We start from the raw sequence: 18,933 nt of genomic DNA, 5'->3' as shown, positions 1-18,933 counted from the left end.
AATCCTGTGGACAGAGGAGCCTGGTAGTCTGCAGTCCATGGGGTCAGAGGAGCCTGGTAGTCTACAGTCCATGGGGTCGCACAGAGCTGGACGCGCCTGAGCGACTTCACTTTCACTTTCACTTTCATGAGGCAGATGACCTAGGAATTCTAGGATTCTTATTTTACAAAGCTACTTAAAACATTTGAGTAGCGAGATTATTTGTTAAAGTGAAACCATGTGTTTGTTGTTGTGTGTGCATGTTTAGTCATGTCTGATTCTGTGATCCCATGGACTATAACCTGCCAGATTTCTCTGTCCATAGAATTTTCCAAGTTAGAATACTGGAGTGGGTTGCCATTTCCTACTCCAGGGGTATAAATACTCCTTGAGTTTTTTTAAACCTAGAAGGAACCTGTAATCCTCTGTAGTTCTAGCTTAGTGATCCATCCTCTCATTTTATAATTTAGGAATCATAGGGCTTCCCAGGTGGCACAGTGGTAAAGAATCCACTTGCCAATGCAGGAGGTGCGGGAGACACGGGTTCTCTCCCTGGGTCAGGAAGATCCCCTGGAAGAGGAAATGGCAACCCACTCCAGTATTCTTGCCTGGGAATTTCCATAGACAGAGGAGCCTGGCCATGGGGTCACAAGGATTCAGATGTGATTGAGCACACACAGGCACAGAGAGATTGCACCCTGCCCCAATTCATAGAACTTTACGGGAAGGTCACAACTAGAACTTGCCGCACACTCATCCTGCCATGCTCAACCTAGCTCTTTTTTCATTCTGTTACCCTGTGTTTCACAGTTATGAACCCAGGACATCTGTGTTTTCCATTTGTTTACTTGTTTGTTTTTTGCAGTTGTCATTTGTAATAATTTTTTTTTCAGAGAATAAGTAGGACAGTAAATGTTAAATTTAAAAGTTGAATATTATTAGCTTATTTACAGTTTTACAACAGAACGAGTAGGAAAATGACTTGAAGGACCAAGTCAGTAGCTAACTACATATGTGACCTAGGGCAAATGTAACCTCTGTGAGACTGTATCTGCTACCTTCTTAATTAGACTCCTTCAGGGCTTCTGCCCAGAACAAATATATCTGGTTTTTCTTTGTTGTTGTTGTTTTTTTTTAATATTTGTCACTGAAAGTATAACACAATACAAAGTGTACAGGTCATAACGATAGTGAATTATAAAATGAACATACTGGTATAACCATTGCTGTTGTATTTTGAAAAAGCTTCCTTGGTGATCATAATAAGCTTTCCTTTAAAAGAAATCACTGGACTTGTGGCTATAGGTAATCTCATGTTTTTTACAACTCTTTCTAGACTGAAATTAGCAGAAACGGGGTAGAGAGGAGGAATTTGTCCAGTCACAAAAATTTGCTCTGAATAGGTTTATTTTGATTATATTAAGTCTTGTCTTTCTGATGTTTCTCTTCTTCCTCTTTGCCCTTTTTCCTTTCTGTCTAGGTCCTGGATGGAATGGAGAGGGCTCCTACTCAACCTCTAACTATCTTTTCTGAGAGTGGTCAGAGAGTTCTTAAACAGGTCTGTTGATTCTGTAGTATACAAATGCAAGTTTGAGTTATAAAATATTTGTTTTCAACCTAAACAAAGGATTGAATTAAGAAGTAGCCGTTTTAAAAAAGAAGCCATTTTGATCTCAATGTCCGCAGGGTATTTACTTTAGCAAGCTGCATTTGGCATGTGGATTGGACCCAAAGTGACTGAATTAAATAAGATCTGCTTACTAGAAAACCAATTGTCATGTCTTTATCAGTTATGTTGATTATATATTATATGGCAGACTCTTTGTTGGCTTCTGGAAAATACCAGGAAAAGATGAAAAAGTGAGTATCTCATTTGTCTGTGATTCTGGTGGAGAATGAAGGCATGGAAAAATCCAAGAAGGAAAATAATTATTTGGCTCTGTTTCTAATATTCTCAGAATTCATAACACTGGGGAAAACAATCACAGCTACCTTTACCTTGCAAATCTGTCATTCAGGGAAGGGCAAGTATATACAGGTTTTTTTCTTTTCTGTTTTTCTTTCTTTTACCTCACTCTGTGTCACCATGAATGAACTTTATCGTTATTTAGACAGATAAAAACTCAAGCTTAGTGATTTTCCAAACTTGTCTTTACACTGGAATCTCCAGTAGAACTTTGCTAAGTACTGATGTCTTTGTTCCGCCTCCCAACCACCACCTCTAACCCCAGGTTGTGATTTAATGGCCTGGGGATATGGCCTAGGAATTTTTAAAAGATCCCAACAGGGTTCTGAAGTGCCGACAAGTTGAGGAACCACTGTTCTAGCTAGTTAAAGCAGATCTGGCCACTATGCAACTTGTGACTTTTTGTGTAAATATTTGGATAAATATATGAATAAAGGATAAATATTTTTATTTTAGAATCCTGTTCTTTAAACCTAAATTCTTACCAGAATGTAAGCTTCATAAAAGCAGGTACCATGTATATATTTTCTTCCCCATTATATCATTAACATTTCAAACAATAACTGGCATGTATGCCTAAATATTTGTTAAATGGGTGAATGAACCTATCCTTCTTTAGTGAACTGAGTATGCTTTTACCTAGTACACAAGTGGTCTGAGATACAGAGTAGAGTGGGGTGGTGGTGGTGGTAGTGAAAGGTTCAGCCTCTATGACTGACTGACTGGGCTCTAGTCACAGCTCTGTCACTTGGTAGTAGGACCTTAAGCAAGTTGTATGGTATATCTTGGGCTTCTCTGGTGGCTCAGTCAGTGGTAAAGAATCTGCCTGTTAATGTAGGAGATGCTATTTTGATCCCTGGTTCAGGAAGATCCCCCAGAGAAGGAAGTGGTAACCCACTTCAGTATTCTTGCCTGGGAAATTTCACGGACAGAGGAGCCTGGTGGGCTGCAGTCCATGGGGTTGCAAAAGAGTCGGACACAACTGAGCAACTAAACAACAACAAAACTGGTATATCTCACTTGTTAAGAAACTGCCAATAAATAAATTAAATTTTATTTATTTTCAAATATTTATTTATTTCTTTTGCTGTGCTGGGTCTTAGTTGTAGCACATGGGATCTTTAGTTGCAGCTTATGAACTCTTAGCTGTGGCATGTAGGATCTAGTTCTCTGACCAGGGATCAAGAGTTCCTAGCAGGGATCTGCATTGGGAGCACAGTCTTAGCCACTGTATTACCAGGGAAGTCCCTGCCAAACAGTTTAAAAAGACGTGAATGTTCAGCAGAATTTCTAAGGAGGGTGCGTTAGTTATCTATTGTTGCATAACAAATTACCACAAATTTAGCCGCTTGAAACATGTATTTATTAGGGCACAGTTTCCAGAAGTCAGGAGTTTGGACACAGTTTAGGTGGGCCCTCTGTATCAGGGTCTCTGCAGGCAGCAGTCAGGGTGTCAGCCAGGAATGGAGTCATCTCAGTGATTGACTGAAGAAGGATTTCCTCTAAGCTTTCTTGGTTGTTGGCAGAATTTACTTTGTCAAGGGGTATTGGATTTTTAAGGCCTTGGTTTCTCACTGGCTATTGGCTGGACAAAGCTAGTAGAGGTGATGGAATTCCAGTTGAGCTGTTCCAGATCCTGAAAGATGATGCTGTGAAAGTGCTGCACTCAATATGCCAGCAAATTTGGAAAACTCAGCAGTGGCCACAGGACTGGAAAAGGTCAGTTTTCATTCCAATCCCAAAGAAAGGCAATGCCAAAGAATGCTCAAACTACCGCACAATTGCACTCATCTCACACGCTGCTAGTGAAGTAATGCTCAAAATTCTCCAAGCCAGGCTTCAGCAATATGTGAACTGTGAACTTCCTGATGTTCAAGCTGGTTTTAGAAAAGGCAGAGGAACCAGAGATCAAATTGCCAACATCCACTGGATCATGGAAAAAGCAAGAGAGTTCCAGAAAAACATCTATTTCTGTTTTATTGACTATGCCAAAGCCTTTGACTGTGTGGATCACAATAAACTGTGGAAAATTCTTCAAGAGATGGGCATACCAGACCACCTGATCTGCCTCCTGAGAAATTTGTATGCAGGTCAGGAAGCAACAGTTAGAACTGGACATGGAACAACAGACTGGTTCCAAATAGGAAAAGGAGTACGTCAAGGCTGCATATTGTCACCCTGTTTATTTAACTTATATGCAGAGTACATCATGAGAAACGCTGGACAGGAAGAAACACAAGCTGGAATCAAGATTGCCAGGAGAAATATCAATAACCTCAGATATGCAGATGACACCACCCTTATGGCAGAAAGTGAAGAGGAACTCAAAAGCCTCTTGATGAAAGTGAAAGTGGAGAGTGAAAAAGTTGTCTTAAAGCTCAACATTCAGAAAGCAAAGATCATGGCATCCGGTCCCATCAGTTCATGGGAAATGGATGGGGAAACAGTGGAAACAGTGTCAGACTTTATTTTTCTGGGTTCCAAAATCACTGCAGATGGTGACTGCAGCCATGAAATTAAAAGACACTTACTCCTTGGAAGGACAGTTATGACCAACCTAGATAGCATATTCAAAAGCAGAACATTACTTTGCCAACAAAGGTTCGTCTAGTCAAGGCTATGGTTTTTCCTGTCGTCATGTATGGATGTGAGAGTTGGACTGTGAAGAAGGCTGAGTGCCGAAGAATTGATGCTTTTGAATTGTGGTGGTGGAGAAGACTCTTGAGAGTCCCTTGGACTGCAAGGAGATCCAACCAGTCCATTCTAAAGGAGATCAGCCCTGGGATTTCTTTGGAAGGAATGATGCTAAAGCTGAAACTCCAGTACTTTGGCCACCTCATGCGAAGAGTTGACTCATTGGAAAAGACTCTGATACTGGGAGGGATTGGGGGCAGGAGGAGAAGGGGACGACAGAGGATGAGATGGCTGGATGGCATCACTGACTCAATGGATGTGAGTCTGAGTGAACTCCGGGAGTTGGTGATAGACAGGGAGGCCTGGAGTGCTGCGATTCATGGGGTCACAAAGAGTCGAACACGACTGAGCGACTGATCTGATCTGATCTGATTGGCTGGAGACAGTTGTCAGTTCCTTACCTTGTAGCCCCTCCAACGTGGCAAGCTGAGAAGGAAGTAGAGTCTCCTAGGGAGATGGAAGTCTCATTCTTTTGTAACCTGATCATGGAAATGCCATCCCATCACCTTTACTATATATATTTGGCTATAAGTAAGTCAGTAGGCTAGCCCACATTCAGGGGGAGGAAGAGGGGCGGGGGTGATTATACCAGGGCATAAATACCAGGAGGCTGGGACAGTTGGTGGCCATCTTAAAAGTCTGTCTACCACAGAAGACATGGCTTAGTGCCATGCTGGGACTCAAAGGGATATTAAAGGGAGTAGTGGTACTGAGGAGTAGTTTGTAAAATTTTCTTCACTTTCCTTGTATCAAACTATATCTCTTTCTTCCTTCTATCTTTAATATTAGTTTCTCTCCCCTTCAAGAATGGAGACATAATACAAAGATCATTCTCACAGTGAGATTTTAATCTTGAGTGGGTGGTGTGTTGTGTATGTTTTAAGATTCAATTAAGGCTTCTCCCTCTATCATTTAGTGTTTATCTACATTTTTTTTTTAACATTTTGTCATGGAACTTGAGACAGATACAAAAGTAGGATGATATCCTGAACCCCCATGTACCTTTCACCCAGCTTTGGCAATTTATTTTTTACTCATCTTACATGTATTATTTATATATAGTAAGATGCACAGTTTGAGTTTTGATAGATGTATATATCCCTACAATAAAGATATAGAACATTTTCACTCCAAAGGTACCTCATCCTTGTGTGATCAGTCCCCACCCCAATCCCAGACAAGTACCCATCTGATGCCTATTGCTGTAGGTTGGTTTTGCCTACTAGAATGTCATAGAAATATTCTTTTGAACACCACGAAGTTTTTGATATTCATTCATGTTGTTGCATGTATCAGTGGTTCAGAATTCTTCAGCCTTGGCATTTTTAACAGGGTAATTCTTTGTCTTGGAGATTATCCCATGTATGTGGGTTATTCAGTAGCATCCCTTACTGCTATCCACTAGAAGCCGTTAGCACTCCCCTCTCCAGTGGTAACAATCAGAAATGTGTCTAGACTTTGCCAAATGTCCAATAGAGGACAAAATCCCCTCCCTGCTCTACTTGAAAATCCTTTCAGTAGTCGATCCTTTTTGTCAGTAGTCTACTATAGGAATATACTTCAGTTTATCCACTTACTGATAGACCTTTGATTTGTTTCCAGTTTATTTTCAATTGAGGCAATTGTAAATAAAGTTCTATTCATTTTCATAGGCATGTCTCTGTGTAGACATGTTTTCATTTATTTTGGGTTAATACCTAGGAGAGTGATTGCTGGGTCTTGTCGTAAGACACTTTATATAACTTTAAATTGCCAAATCATTTATTTCTTTTTTACATTCCCACCAACATGAGAGTTCCAGTTGCTGTATGTCTTTGTCAACATTTGATATTATTATTCTTTTTAATTTTAGCCATTATAGTAGGTGTAGCTTTAATTTGCCTTCTCCTGATGACCAATGATGCGGAACATGTTTTCATGTTCTTATGGTAATGTATCTGTTCAAATCTTTTGCAGATATTTTATTGGGTTGTTTGTCTTATTGTTGAGTTTCCTTTATCTTTTCCCCAACGTGTGTACAAACATTAAGAAAATAAAAATAATCAGTTTTATATACTTCTTATCTTTAAAATGTGAGCATTTCCCATGATGTTAAGTATTTTTGAAAACATGACTTTTAATGGAGAAGCAATATTTGAATACATTTAAATTGATTCACCACTTTTGTTGTTTAGCCTTGAGCTAGGTTCCAGTTTTTCACTATCAGTATTTTGATAAACATCTTTGAATATGAATCTTTAACCACATCTTTAATTATTTATTGTTAGATTCCTAGATTTGAGGATTATAATTATGTTAAGGAAAATTGAACATTTATGAGCAAAATATGAATGTTAATCTGTCATATATTAACTGTTGCTGCAGTTGAGTATTTCATTAAAAATGTTTATGTTGGAAGAAGGGCATATTTCATTTTTTTTTTTGGATTACTTATGAAATGAACAAACTTTTCATATATTTATTGATTTTTATTTCTAATTTTATAAATTTTCTATTTGGAGGGCCAATTTTGGAGGAGGATGTTAATATTTCCTTAATTTTTAATGTTAAATTTATTAACCTTTTGTCATTTACAAATATAATTCCCAGTTTATATTTTGCCTTTTTACTCTTGTGTACTTTGTCCTGCAAAATTTTAAAAATAATAATGAAATTATATGATGATTTGTATAATACATAATATTATGTATTATATAATGTTATATATTTTGCTTTAGCTCTTCAGTCCATGGCCTGATAAATATACTGTGTATGAACATATAGCCAATATGTGATTGTAGTTTTATTTTTTATATTTAACTTTTGCTTTTTTTTTGGCCCTATTGTGAGGAATGCAGGATCTTAGTTCTCCAACCAGGGATTGAACCCATGCCTCCTTCAGTGGAAGCTCAGAGTCTTAACCACTGGACCACCAGGGAAGTCCTGAAGTAAGAATTTAATAAAACTTTTTCCAGATACTCAATTTGTCCCAAATTACAAAACAAAATCATCTCCTGTAAAGACATATGATACAACATCCAATAATGAACAATCAGAAGAGAATCAAATTAAAAAAGTCACTTATAGCAACCCACAAAATGTAAGACAATATTTGTAAATCATATCTAAAAAGGAATTTATATCTAAAATTTATCAAGAACTCTTGTAATTCAGTAATAAAGACAAGCATTCTAATTTTAAAATTGGCAAAGAATTTTAATAGATATTTCCCCAAAGAAATTATTCTAGTAGTCAATAAACAAGAAAATTTGCTGAACACCATTAGCTATCAAGGAAATACAAGTCAAAACCACAGTGAGATACAGTTGCACATCCACTAGGATGATTATAATGAGAAAGATAACAAATATTGGTGAAGATGTGGAGAAATTGGAACTCCTGTATACTGCTGATGGGAATGCAAAATGATGTAATTCCTTCAGAAAAAAGTCTGGCTCAAAAGGCTAAATATAGGTAACGTATGACCCAGCAATTTTCCTCCTCAGTGTACATATACTCAAGAGAAATAAAAACATATATCCACACCAAAATTTTGTACACCCCAATATTCATAGCAACATTAGTCATAATAGAGAATGGTGGACACAATCCAAATGTCTATCAACTGATGAGTGAATGAATGAATGAATATGGTGTTTACATACAAAGGGATGTGTGTGTGCATGCTGAGTCCCTTCAGTCATATCTGACTCTGCAACCCTGTGGAATGCAGCCTGCCAGGCTCATCTATCCATGGGATTCTCTGGTCAGGAATACTAGAGTGGATTGCCATGCCCTCCTCCAGGGGATATTCCCAGCCCAGGGATCAAACCTGCATCTCATGTCTACCTGCATTGGCAGGTGGGTTCTTTACCACTTGCGCCTCCTGGGAAGCCTGTGAAAGTGAAAGTCGCTCAGTTGTGTCCGACTCTTCGCGACTCCAGGGACTGTAGCCTGCCAGGCTCCTGTGTCCATGGAATTCTTCAGGCCAGAATACTGGAGTGGGTTAGCCGTGACCTTCTCCAGGCGATCTTCGCAACCCGGGATCAAACCCAGGTCTCCCACATGGCAGGCGGGTTCTTTACCAGCTGAGCTATCAGGGAAGCCCTGGAAGCCCATACAAAGGGAAATTATTTGGTAATTTAAAATAATGAAGTACTGTTACTTGGTACAGCATCTTGGAGAAATAAAACTAAGTGAAAGAAGCCAGTCACAAAAGACCACTTATTGTATGGTTCTTATTGTATGAGGTATCTCGATTAGACTAGTGTTCCTTGACCTAGCCTAAAACTCTTTATCCTTTAATGGGGAGGGGCAGGTAACCCATTAAATTAATGACAGAGCATATTAACAAAATTCTTCATATTACTCAAATAAAGATCATGGTGACTGATAGTAATTTTTATTTTGTACCTTATCTTCGTTTTGAATAATAATTTTTCAAAAATAGCATTTGGTATTAATCATATTTATAATAGCACAATAAAGGACAGAAAAGGTATGGACCTAACAGAAGCAGAAGATATTAAGAGGTGGCAAGAATACACAGAAGAACTATATAAAAAAGATCTTCACAACCCAGATAATCACAATGATGTGATCATTCACCTAGAGCCAGATATCCAGGAGTGCGAGGTCAAGTGGGCCTTAGGAAGCATCACTATGAACAAAGCTAGTGGAGGTGATGGAATTCCAGTTGAGCTGTCTCAAATCCTAAAAGATGATGCTGTGAAAGTGCTGCACTCAGCATGCCAGCAAATTTGGAAAACTCAGCAGTGGCCACAGGACTGGAAAAGGTCAGTTTTCATTCCAGTCCCAAAGAAAGGCAATGCCAAAGAGTGTTCAAACTACCACACAGTTGCATTTATCTCACACGCTAGCAAAGTAAATTGCTCAAAATTCTCCAAGCCAGGCTTCAACAGTACACAAACTGTGAACTTCCAGATGTCCAAGCTGGATTTAGAAAAGGCAGAGGAACCAGAGATCAAATTGCCAACATCTGCTGGATCATGGAAAAAGCAAGAGAGTTCCAGAAAAACATCTACTTCTGTTTTATTCACTGCACCAAAGCCTTTGACTATGTGGATCACAACAAACTCTGGAAAATTCTTCAAGAGATGAGAATACCAGACCACCTGACCTGCTTCCTGAGAAATCTGTATGCAGGTCAAGAAGCAACAGTTAGAACTGGACATGGAACAACAAACTGGTTCCAGATCGGGAAAGGAGTACGTCAAGGCTGTATGTGTCACCTTGCTTATTTAACTTATATGCAGAGTACATCATGAGAAATGCCAGACTGGATGAAGCACAAGCTGGAATCAAGATTGCAGGAAGAAATATCAATAACCTCAGATATGCAGATAACACCACCCTTATGGCAGAAAGCAAAGAAGAACTAAAGAGCCTCTTGATGACAGTAAAAGAGGAGAGTGAAAAAGTTGGCTTAAAGCTCAACATTCAGAAAACTAAGATCATGGCATCTGGTCCCATCACTTCATGGCAAATAGATGGGGCAACAGTGGAAACAGTGGCTGACTTTGTTTTGGGGGGCTCCAAAATCGCTGCAGATGGTGACTGCAGCCATGAAATTAAATGAGGCTTACTCCTTGGAAGAAAAGTTATGACCAACCTAGACAGCATATTAAAAAGCAGAGACATTACTTTGCCAACAAAGGTCTGTCTAGTCAAAGCTATGGTTTTTCCAGTAGTCATGTATGGATGTGAGAGTTGGACTGTAAAGAAAGCTGAGCACCGGAGAATTGATGCTTTTGAATTGTGGTGGTGGAGAAGACTCTTGAGAGTCCCTTGGACTGCAAGGAGATCCAACGAGTCCATCCTAAAGGAGATTGGTCCTGGGTGTTCCTTGGAAGGACTGATGCTGAGGCTGAAACTTCAATACTTTGGCCAGCTGGTGCAAAGAGCTGACTCATTGGAAAAGACCCTGATGCTGGGAAGGATTGAAGGCAAGAGAAGAAGGGGATGACAGAGGGTGAGATGGTTGGATGGCATCACTGACTCAATGGACATGAGTTTGAGTAAACTCCAGGAGTTGGTGATGGACAGGGAGGCCTGGAGTGCTGCAGTCCATGGGATCGCAAAGAGTCGGATACGACTGAGTAACTGAACTGAACTGATATTTATAATAACTATTTAGACTTAGTCTTATGTTTATGTTTGTGTTTATGTTTGAGGAGGGCATGGCAACCCACTCCAGCATTCTTACCTGGAGAATCCCAATGGACAGAGGAGCCTGGTGGGCTGCGGTCCATGGGGTCACAAAGAGTCGGACACGACTGAACAACTAAGCACAGCACAGCACAGTCTTATGTTTAACTGATTGAATTTTTCCTTCCTATTCTTAAGGTCTTTGTTTTTGGTTAATTATATTCAGACAATGTACTTTTTAATGTACTTTTTATGTCCTTTTTTATAAAAAGTACATGAATGGTATACATCTGAAAGTATCATGTTGATTTCACACTGAATGACAACTTGGTGGGGAAGGGAGCAGAATTATTAGGTCACCTTGTTTTTTCCATTTGTAATTCTTTAATATATTGCCATTATCTTCCGGTCTTGCAAAGCGAAAATCTGGCCAGAGCAAGTTTTGGTCTTCTGTATATGACTTCTTTTTTCCTTATTGGTTGGTTGTGGGGCATTTTCTTTATCCTTAAAACTGAAAGTTTCACTGGAACAAATCCAGTCACTCTCTTTTTAGTAATTTTGCTGGTCTTTTGTGAGCTCTTTTGAGCTGGAGATGCAGAACATTCTTTGACCCAGGAAAGTTTACATTTCTTTTTAAAAAAATCTTTGATTATTATTCCTGTCCATTTGTTTCCAGGATAGCAAATTAGTTGAAGTTTATTTCTCTCTTTTCATCAATCCTCTCTTATACTTTGCATTATTTGTCCTTCCCTACTCCATTCTGAAAGAAATTTTTGAATTTGTTGTTCCTGTGTTTCTAAGGAAGTGTTTTGCTCTTTACTTTTCTAGTAAAGATTTGAATTCTGCTTTGGTGTATTTGTAATTTTTACCTTTCTTTTCCCCTTGTCGTGTTTATTCCTGCATCTCAACTAGCTCCTTTCATTTCTGCCTGTGAACTTTGAGCTCTTATTTCAATGTGCTTTATCAAGTTTGTTAAGAGCAATGTAATTGATTTCTAAAATTTAACTGATTGCGGCCTTATATTTTCATTTCTGGATTACAGAGGCAGAGTTTCTCTTCTTTTATGTTGCAGAAAGTTTTTCTATCTCTCCCCTCAATTTTTCTTCCTTGAGTAAGGAGAGGGGTATACAGGTCTAGTGTGTGCCAGATAGGGTAGACTTGTTGCTTCATTGGCTATTTGGTAGCTGTAGGAATTCTCTTTTAAGGTGTTAAAGGACTGATTGATTCACATTGTTTCTGAATACTTTTGAGTGTCCAGCAGTCATTTATGTGTTTCTTGCTGGATTGAGTAGAGGAAATGCCTTCCTTTGGCCTGGTAATTTTACTTTGAAAAAGATGATTTTTTGTTATTGTTGATAATTTGAAGTCTAGGCTACAAAAAAATGATTTCCAGTATTTAATGCTCCCAGGGCTTTTGCTATCTCAGCCCTTCCTGCATTTGCCTTCAAATCTCAGGGTGCATGTACTACTTTGTATGTTACAAAATCTGAAGTACAGGAGGAAGGTTGTGGGTATATAGTACTGATAGCACTGACCGTTTTAAGTGAATCTCTTCCAGAAGGGTAATGTAACAGCATTGCCATTGCTGCCTCCGGAGAAAGCTGTTTGGGAACAGGTAGTTGGAGGAAGTTAGAAATCTGTTGCTATCCTCCTGGCTCCCATTTGTGCCTGCTCTTCGGCAGAAAAGTCGTTTTTGATTCCAGCAGTTGTTTGAGCAGCAGCCCTAGTTGCCAGTGCTGTTAATAACTTTGAGTCTCAGTGTGTCCTTAAGTATATCAGTGAAAAATTAGGATGGAGGTGATGATAGAGATGAACCAGGCATTGTTCGGTAGCCTCCATTTTAGCTCCCAGCTTACTGTTAACTTTTTCAAAGAAGGAAGATGAGAGAAGAGTGGAGAATAGCCACTAGTGGAAGAAGGAAGAGTTTTAAATATCTGTACCAAATGAGTTGCAATTTCTCAGAGAAATGTGATAACATTGAAATCAAATAGTCAAGGTTTAAAATACTTTTGGTTAGTCTTTGTTTTAAAGTTTATTTTGTTTGATACAAGTATTGCTACCCAGCTTCCTTTTTATTTTCATGTAATACCTTATTTCATACCCTCATGTTCAGTCTGTGTTTTGTTTTAGATCTGATGAGTCTCTTGAAGGCATTGTGTATCTGGGTCTTGTTTTTGTATCTATTTAGCTACTCTGTGTCTTTTGATTGGAGCATTTAGCCATTCAGGTTTAAAGTAATTGATGGTATATACTTACTGCCATTTGTTAATTTTATTCTGATTGTTTTGCAATTCTTTTGTGTTCCTTATTTTTTCTCTCTCTCTCTTCCCTTGTGATTTGAGGACTATCTTTAGTATTATGTTTGGATTCCTTTCTATTTTGCATGTGTGTATTATAGATTTTTGCTTTGTGATTACCATATACTCATAGATTTATATATATGTATATATATGTATATGTATGTATATATATGTATATATATAGTATATACCATATACTATAGATTTGTATATAGCTCTGTGGGTGTGTAAATTAAGTTCAAACACATTCTGACAACTCTGCATTTTTATTCTCTCCCCAACCACATTTAATGTTTTGACATTATATTTTACCTCTTCTTGTTTTGTGAATCCCTTAACTACTTACTGTGGATAGAAATGATGTACTACTTTTACCTTTTAACCTTCCTACTAGTTTTATATGTGGTCGATCTGCCTTTACTGTATGCTTTACTTTATAAATAAGTTGTTGTGGTTTTTTTACCATGCCACACAGCTTTCAGGATCTTAGTTCGCCCTCCAGTGGAAGCGCAGAATCCTAACCACTGGATTGCCAGGGAATTCCCCATAATTCTGATATTTCTAGTTGTGGTCTTTTTTTTTTAGAGAAGTCCTTATAACATTTCTTGTAAAACCAGTTTAGTGACACTGAACTTTTAGCTTTTGCTTATCTGCACAACTCTTCATCTCTCCTTCAAATCTGAATGATAGCCTTGCTGGGTAAGCTATTCTTGGTTGTAGGTTTCTTCCTTTCATCTCTTTGATTGTATCATGCCACTTTTGGTCTGTAACGTTTCTGCCGAAAACAGTTCATGGTCCTGTGGGAATTCCTTTGTATGTAACTATTTGCATTTTCTCTTGCTGCTTTTTTTTTTTTTCTTCTTTTGGCCACACTGTGTGGCTTGTGGGATCTCAGGTCCACAACCAGGGATTGAACCCCAACAATGGCAGTGAAAGAGCTGAATCCTAACCACTAGACAACTGGGAACTCCCTACTCTTGCTGCTTTTAAGATTCTTTGTCTTTAACTTTTGCCATTTTAATTATAGTGTATCTTGGTGTGGACCTCTTTGGGGTCATCTTGTTTGGGACTCTGTATTAAGTCCTAGATGTGGATGTCTGTGTCCTTTGCCAGGTTAGGGAAGTTTTCAACTCTAATTTTTCGAATAAATTCTATACCCTTTTCTGTCTTCTCCTATTTGGGCCTCTAAACTGCTAATGTTAGTATGCTTGCAGTTTTCCAAGAGATTTCTTAAGCTATCCTCATTTTCATAAGTTCTTTTTTCTGTTCAGCTTGTGTGATTTCCATTACTCTGACTTCCTGTTTGCTGATCTGTTCCTCTGTATTGTCTAATCCACTGTTGATTACATCTAGTGTATTTTTAATTTCAGTTATTGTGTCCTTCAGCTCTGTTTGGTTCTTCTTTGTATTTTCTAACTCTTAATTTCTCACTTTGTTCATTCATTCTTCCAAGTTTGTTGACCATCTTATGATCATTACCCTGTACTCTTTGTCAGGTGGATTGTTTATCTTGACTAACTTCTTCTTTGGTTTTGTTTTGTTACTCTGTTTGAAACATACTCCTCTTATCTCCTTGTTTTGCCTAAATCTGTTTATTTCTATTGCTTTGACCAAAAGGTTCATTCAGGTTTTTCCACTGTTATGGAAAAATCTGAACAAACCTTTTGGCCAACCCAATATGTAGTAGGTAGGCCAGTTATTGTATATTTCCCAATTTTGGAGAAGTAGCCTTATACAGGAGACGTCCTATGGGGCCCAGCTTCATGCTACTCTTGGTCACTTTAAGCTGTATACCCTTGGGGTGCCCTCTGTGGACTGTGTGGGTCATTTTGTTGTTGGGGGGCCGTTACTGTGGACATGCTGGTAGGCAAGGCTGGCTCCCAGCCTAGTTGGCTGCCAGGTCCTGCCTCATGGATGGCTGCCAACCCACTGGTGGTGGGCCTGGCACAACTGTCTACAGGATCCCAGGGGTCTCAGATCTGGTGTTGGGCCATAGGTGGGAAGGGCCAGATCCCTCAGAGGCTGAGGCTGGTGCTGGCCTGCTAGTGGGTGGGTAAAGCCCCCAGGACTAATAGGCTAGAGGGCTAGAGGGAGTACTCCAAAATGTCTCTTGCCAGCACCAGTATCCTCATGGTAGAACAAGGTCCCCCATTTGGCTGCTACCAATATCTGTGTCCCCAGGTAGTGTCCCAGTTGATACCTTCCTCTCCAGGAGGCTCTGCAAGATTAGCAAGTGTTTCTGACCCAGGCTCCTTTCAAGTTACTGCCTCTGTACTGGGAGACCATGTGAGATTTGACATGCACCCTTTAAGAGCAGAGTCTCTTTCTTACAGCCTTCTAGCTGTCCTGTACACAATCCCTGCTGACCTTTAAAGCTAGGTGTTCTGGGGACTCATCTTCCCAGTGCAGAATCCCTACGCTGGGGATCTTTGTGTGTGTCTGTAACCCCTCATTCCTTGGGGAAAGGTATCCTCTCCTTTGTGGGTTCCTTACCTGGGGATGTGGGTTTTGACTATACCATGTCTAACTTTTTTAGCCAAATGTTTAATTTACTTTATTTTCTCCTGATATAGGTGTTCTTGGCTGTGTGAATTTTCTTCTCAACTTGTTGGGCTATATTCTTTAGGTTCCAATGTGTAGTATTCTCCTTATTTCTAAAAGTTTTGCTGTTTTGGTTTATTTTTTAACTCAGAACTAAAGGTTTTGTTGTTGTTTTAAGGTGGAAAAGCCATGGTTTTATTTTAAATTTATAATTTTGGTGCATTGTTACCAGAGTAATTTGACTCTCCTATTGTTACTTTTGAATTTATTAAGATTTTCTTTATGGCCTTTCTTAAAGGTTAATTTTTATTGATTGGAAACTTAAAAATTGGCTTTTTCTTGATAAAAAATAGTTAATCAATAGTTATTTCTCAAATAATTATTTATTAATACCTAGTTAATATATCCAGAGGAGGCAATGGCAGCCCACTTCAGTACTCTTGCCTGGAAAATCCCATGGACGGAGGAGCCTGGTAGGCTGCAGTCCATGGGGTCGCTAAGAGTCGGACACGACTGAGCGACTTCACTTTCACTTTTCACTTTCATGCATTGGAGAAGGAAGTGGCACCCTCTCCAGTGTTCTTGCCTGGAGAATCTCAGGAACAGGGGAGCCTGGTGGGCTGCCGTCTGTGGGGTCGCACAGAGTCGGACATGACTGAAGTGACTTAGCAGCAGTAGCAGCAGTTCATATATCCATCTAAAATTTTTTAAGGTTTATCTATGTTGGCTACACTGGATCTTCATTGCTGCATGCAGGCTTTCTCTAGTTGTGGCGAGCAGGGGCTGCTCTCCAGTTGTGTTATGTGGCTTCTCATTGCAGTGGCTTCTCTTGTTGTGGAGCACAGGCTGTAGGCACACGGGCTTCAGTAGTTGGCAGCATGTAAGCTGAGTAGTTGTGGTGCCTGAGCTTAGTTGCTCCTTAGCATGTGGGATCCTCCTGCATCAGGGATCAAACCCATGTCCCCTGCATTAGCAGGCGGGTTCATAACCAGTGGACCACCAGTGAAGCCCTATCTAAAATTTTGAGATTGTAGGACTTCCCTGGTGGTACAGTGGATAAGAATCTGCCAGTGCAGGGGACACTGGTTCGATCTCTGTTTCGGGAAGATTCCACATGCTGCAGAGCAACTATGCCCACGAGCCACAGCTACTGAGCCTGTGTGCTGCAACTACGGAAACCCACGTGCCTAGAGCCTCTGTTCCACGACAAGAGAGGCCACTGCACTGAGAAGCCCACTTACTGCAACTAGAGAGTAGCCCTCTCCACCTGCATGCAGTAATGAAGACCCAACACATCCAAAAATTTTTAAAAATAAAATAAAAATTTGAGATTATAAAATCTGTATTTGGCAATAATGTGAAACTTTAGCAGCCCAGTTAAAGACATTGTAGACATATTTTCTTAAGAGGGAAATTTTTCCTGATGCATACCAAAATTATGCAGTTTCCATACATAAGTTTCTATATATACAATAAAGAATGCTTTAAAACTTGAACTGAAAATTTAATGAAAAATAAAAGGTATAGCTAGTATAGATAAAATAGGAAAAAAGTATAGGTCTTGTATTTAGTTTATGTACAAAGTAGTATATATGGGCTTCCCTGGTAGCTCAGCTGGTAAAAAATCCTCCTGCTATGCAGGAAACCCTGATTGATTCCTGGGTCAGAAAGATCCCCTGGAGAAGGGATAGGCTACCCATTCCAGGATTCTTGGGCTTCCCTGGTGGCTCAGATGGTAAGAATCCACCTGCAATGTGGGAGACCTAGGTTTGGTCCCTGTTGGGAAAATCCCCTGGAGAAGGGAACAGCTTCACAGTCCAGTATTCTTGCCTGGCAAATTCCATGGACAGAGGAGCCTGTCAGGTGACAGTCTATAGTCTCAAAGAGTCAGACACAGCTGAGCGACTTTCACTTCACATATATGTATATGTATATATTCTTTTTCCTTACAGGTTATTAGGCAATATTGAGTGTAGTTCCCTGTGCTATACAGTAGGTTTTTGTTGGTTTTCTGTTTTATATATAGTAGTGTATATATGGTAATGTGAACCTCCTAGTTTATCACTCCCCCTTTCCCCTTTAGTAACCATAAGTTTTTTTTCTGTGTCTGTGAGTCTTTTTCTGTTTTGTAAATAAATTGATTTGTATCTTCTTTGTTTTTTTTCAAGATTCTGCATGTCCTGTGATATTTGTCTTTGTCTGACTTCAGATAATCTCTAGGTCCATCAGTATAATTGCAAACGGCATTATTTCATTCTTTTTTATGGTTGAGTAGTATCTTCCATTTGTGTGTGTGTATATCTGTATACACACACACCCCACATCTTCTTTATCCTGTTGATTGATATTTAGGTTGCTTCCATGTCTTGGCTATTTTAAATAGTGCTACAGTGAGTATTGGGGTGCATGTATCTTTTTGAATTATAGGTTTGTTGAGTATATGCCCAGAGGTGGGAATGTAGATAACTAGTTTAAAGGAACCTCCATACTGTTCCCCATAGTGGCTGTACCAATTTATACTTCCGCCAACAGTGTAGAAGGATTTATTTTTCTCCACACCCTCTCCAGCATTTATTATTAATAGACTCTTGATGATAGCCATTCTGACCAGAGTGAGGTGATACCTCATTGAAGTTTTGATTTGCATTTCTCTGATAATTAACTAGTGATGTTGAACATTTTTTCATGTGCTTATTGGCCATCTGTATGTCATCTTTGGAGAAATATCTAGCTCTTCTATCCATTTTTTGATTAGGTTGTTTGGTTTTTTTTGAACTGAGTTTGTGAGTCAGTTTTATAGTTTGGAAATTAATCCCGTCAGTTACTTCATTTGCAAATATTTGCTCTATTCTGTGTGTTGTCTTTTGTTTATGGTTTCCTTTGCTGTGCAAAAGCTTTTAAGTTTAATTTGGTTCTTCCATTTATTTTTATTTCTATCGTTCTAGGAGACGAATCCGAAAAGATATTGCTGCAATTTATGTCAAAGAGTGTTCTAATCTGACCAATTTAAAAAATGAATGTATAGGGAAGTTTCTAAAGCTTAGAGTCCCAGTTTCATAATTCTGGCATACATCCCTGAGTTTTGGTTCTATATTCTTTAAATTGCTTGTTGATGGAGTTATTCTTTACATTTGTAACTCCATGGACTAATAGCCCACCGGGCTCCTCTGTCCTTGGAATCCTCCAGGCAAGAATACTGGAACGGGTAGCCATTCCCATCTCACCCAGGGATCGAACCTGGGTCTCCTGCATTGCAGGCAGATACTTTACCATCTGAGCCACCAGGGAAGCCCAATGAGTGCTCTA

General features: G+C 39.2%; 1 protein-coding gene across 10 annotated transcripts in view; it reads left to right on the top strand.

The window, feature by feature from the left end:
* NCOA6 (nuclear receptor coactivator 6) overlaps positions 1-18,933 on the top strand; it is a 96,452-nt gene that overhangs the window by 16,447 nt on the left and 61,072 nt on the right. For 2 of the 10 annotated variants that reach the window (XM_055544831.1, XM_055544829.1), the window contains exon 2: positions 1,460-1,537. The exons of the other annotated variants lie outside the window; for them this stretch is intronic. The gene's annotated coding sequence lies outside the window, so the exon portion shown is untranslated. The remainder of the gene's footprint in view (positions 1-1,459; positions 1,538-18,933) is intronic. 10 annotated transcript variants of the gene reach the window in all.

This window comes from Bubalus kerabau, chromosome 13 (genome assembly GCF_029407905.1).
Source record: "Bubalus kerabau isolate K-KA32 ecotype Philippines breed swamp buffalo chromosome 13, PCC_UOA_SB_1v2, whole genome shotgun sequence".
Lineage (NCBI taxonomy): Eukaryota > Metazoa > Chordata > Mammalia > Artiodactyla > Bovidae > Bubalus > Bubalus kerabau.
This window is presented reverse-complemented; position numbering and strand designations above follow the sequence as displayed.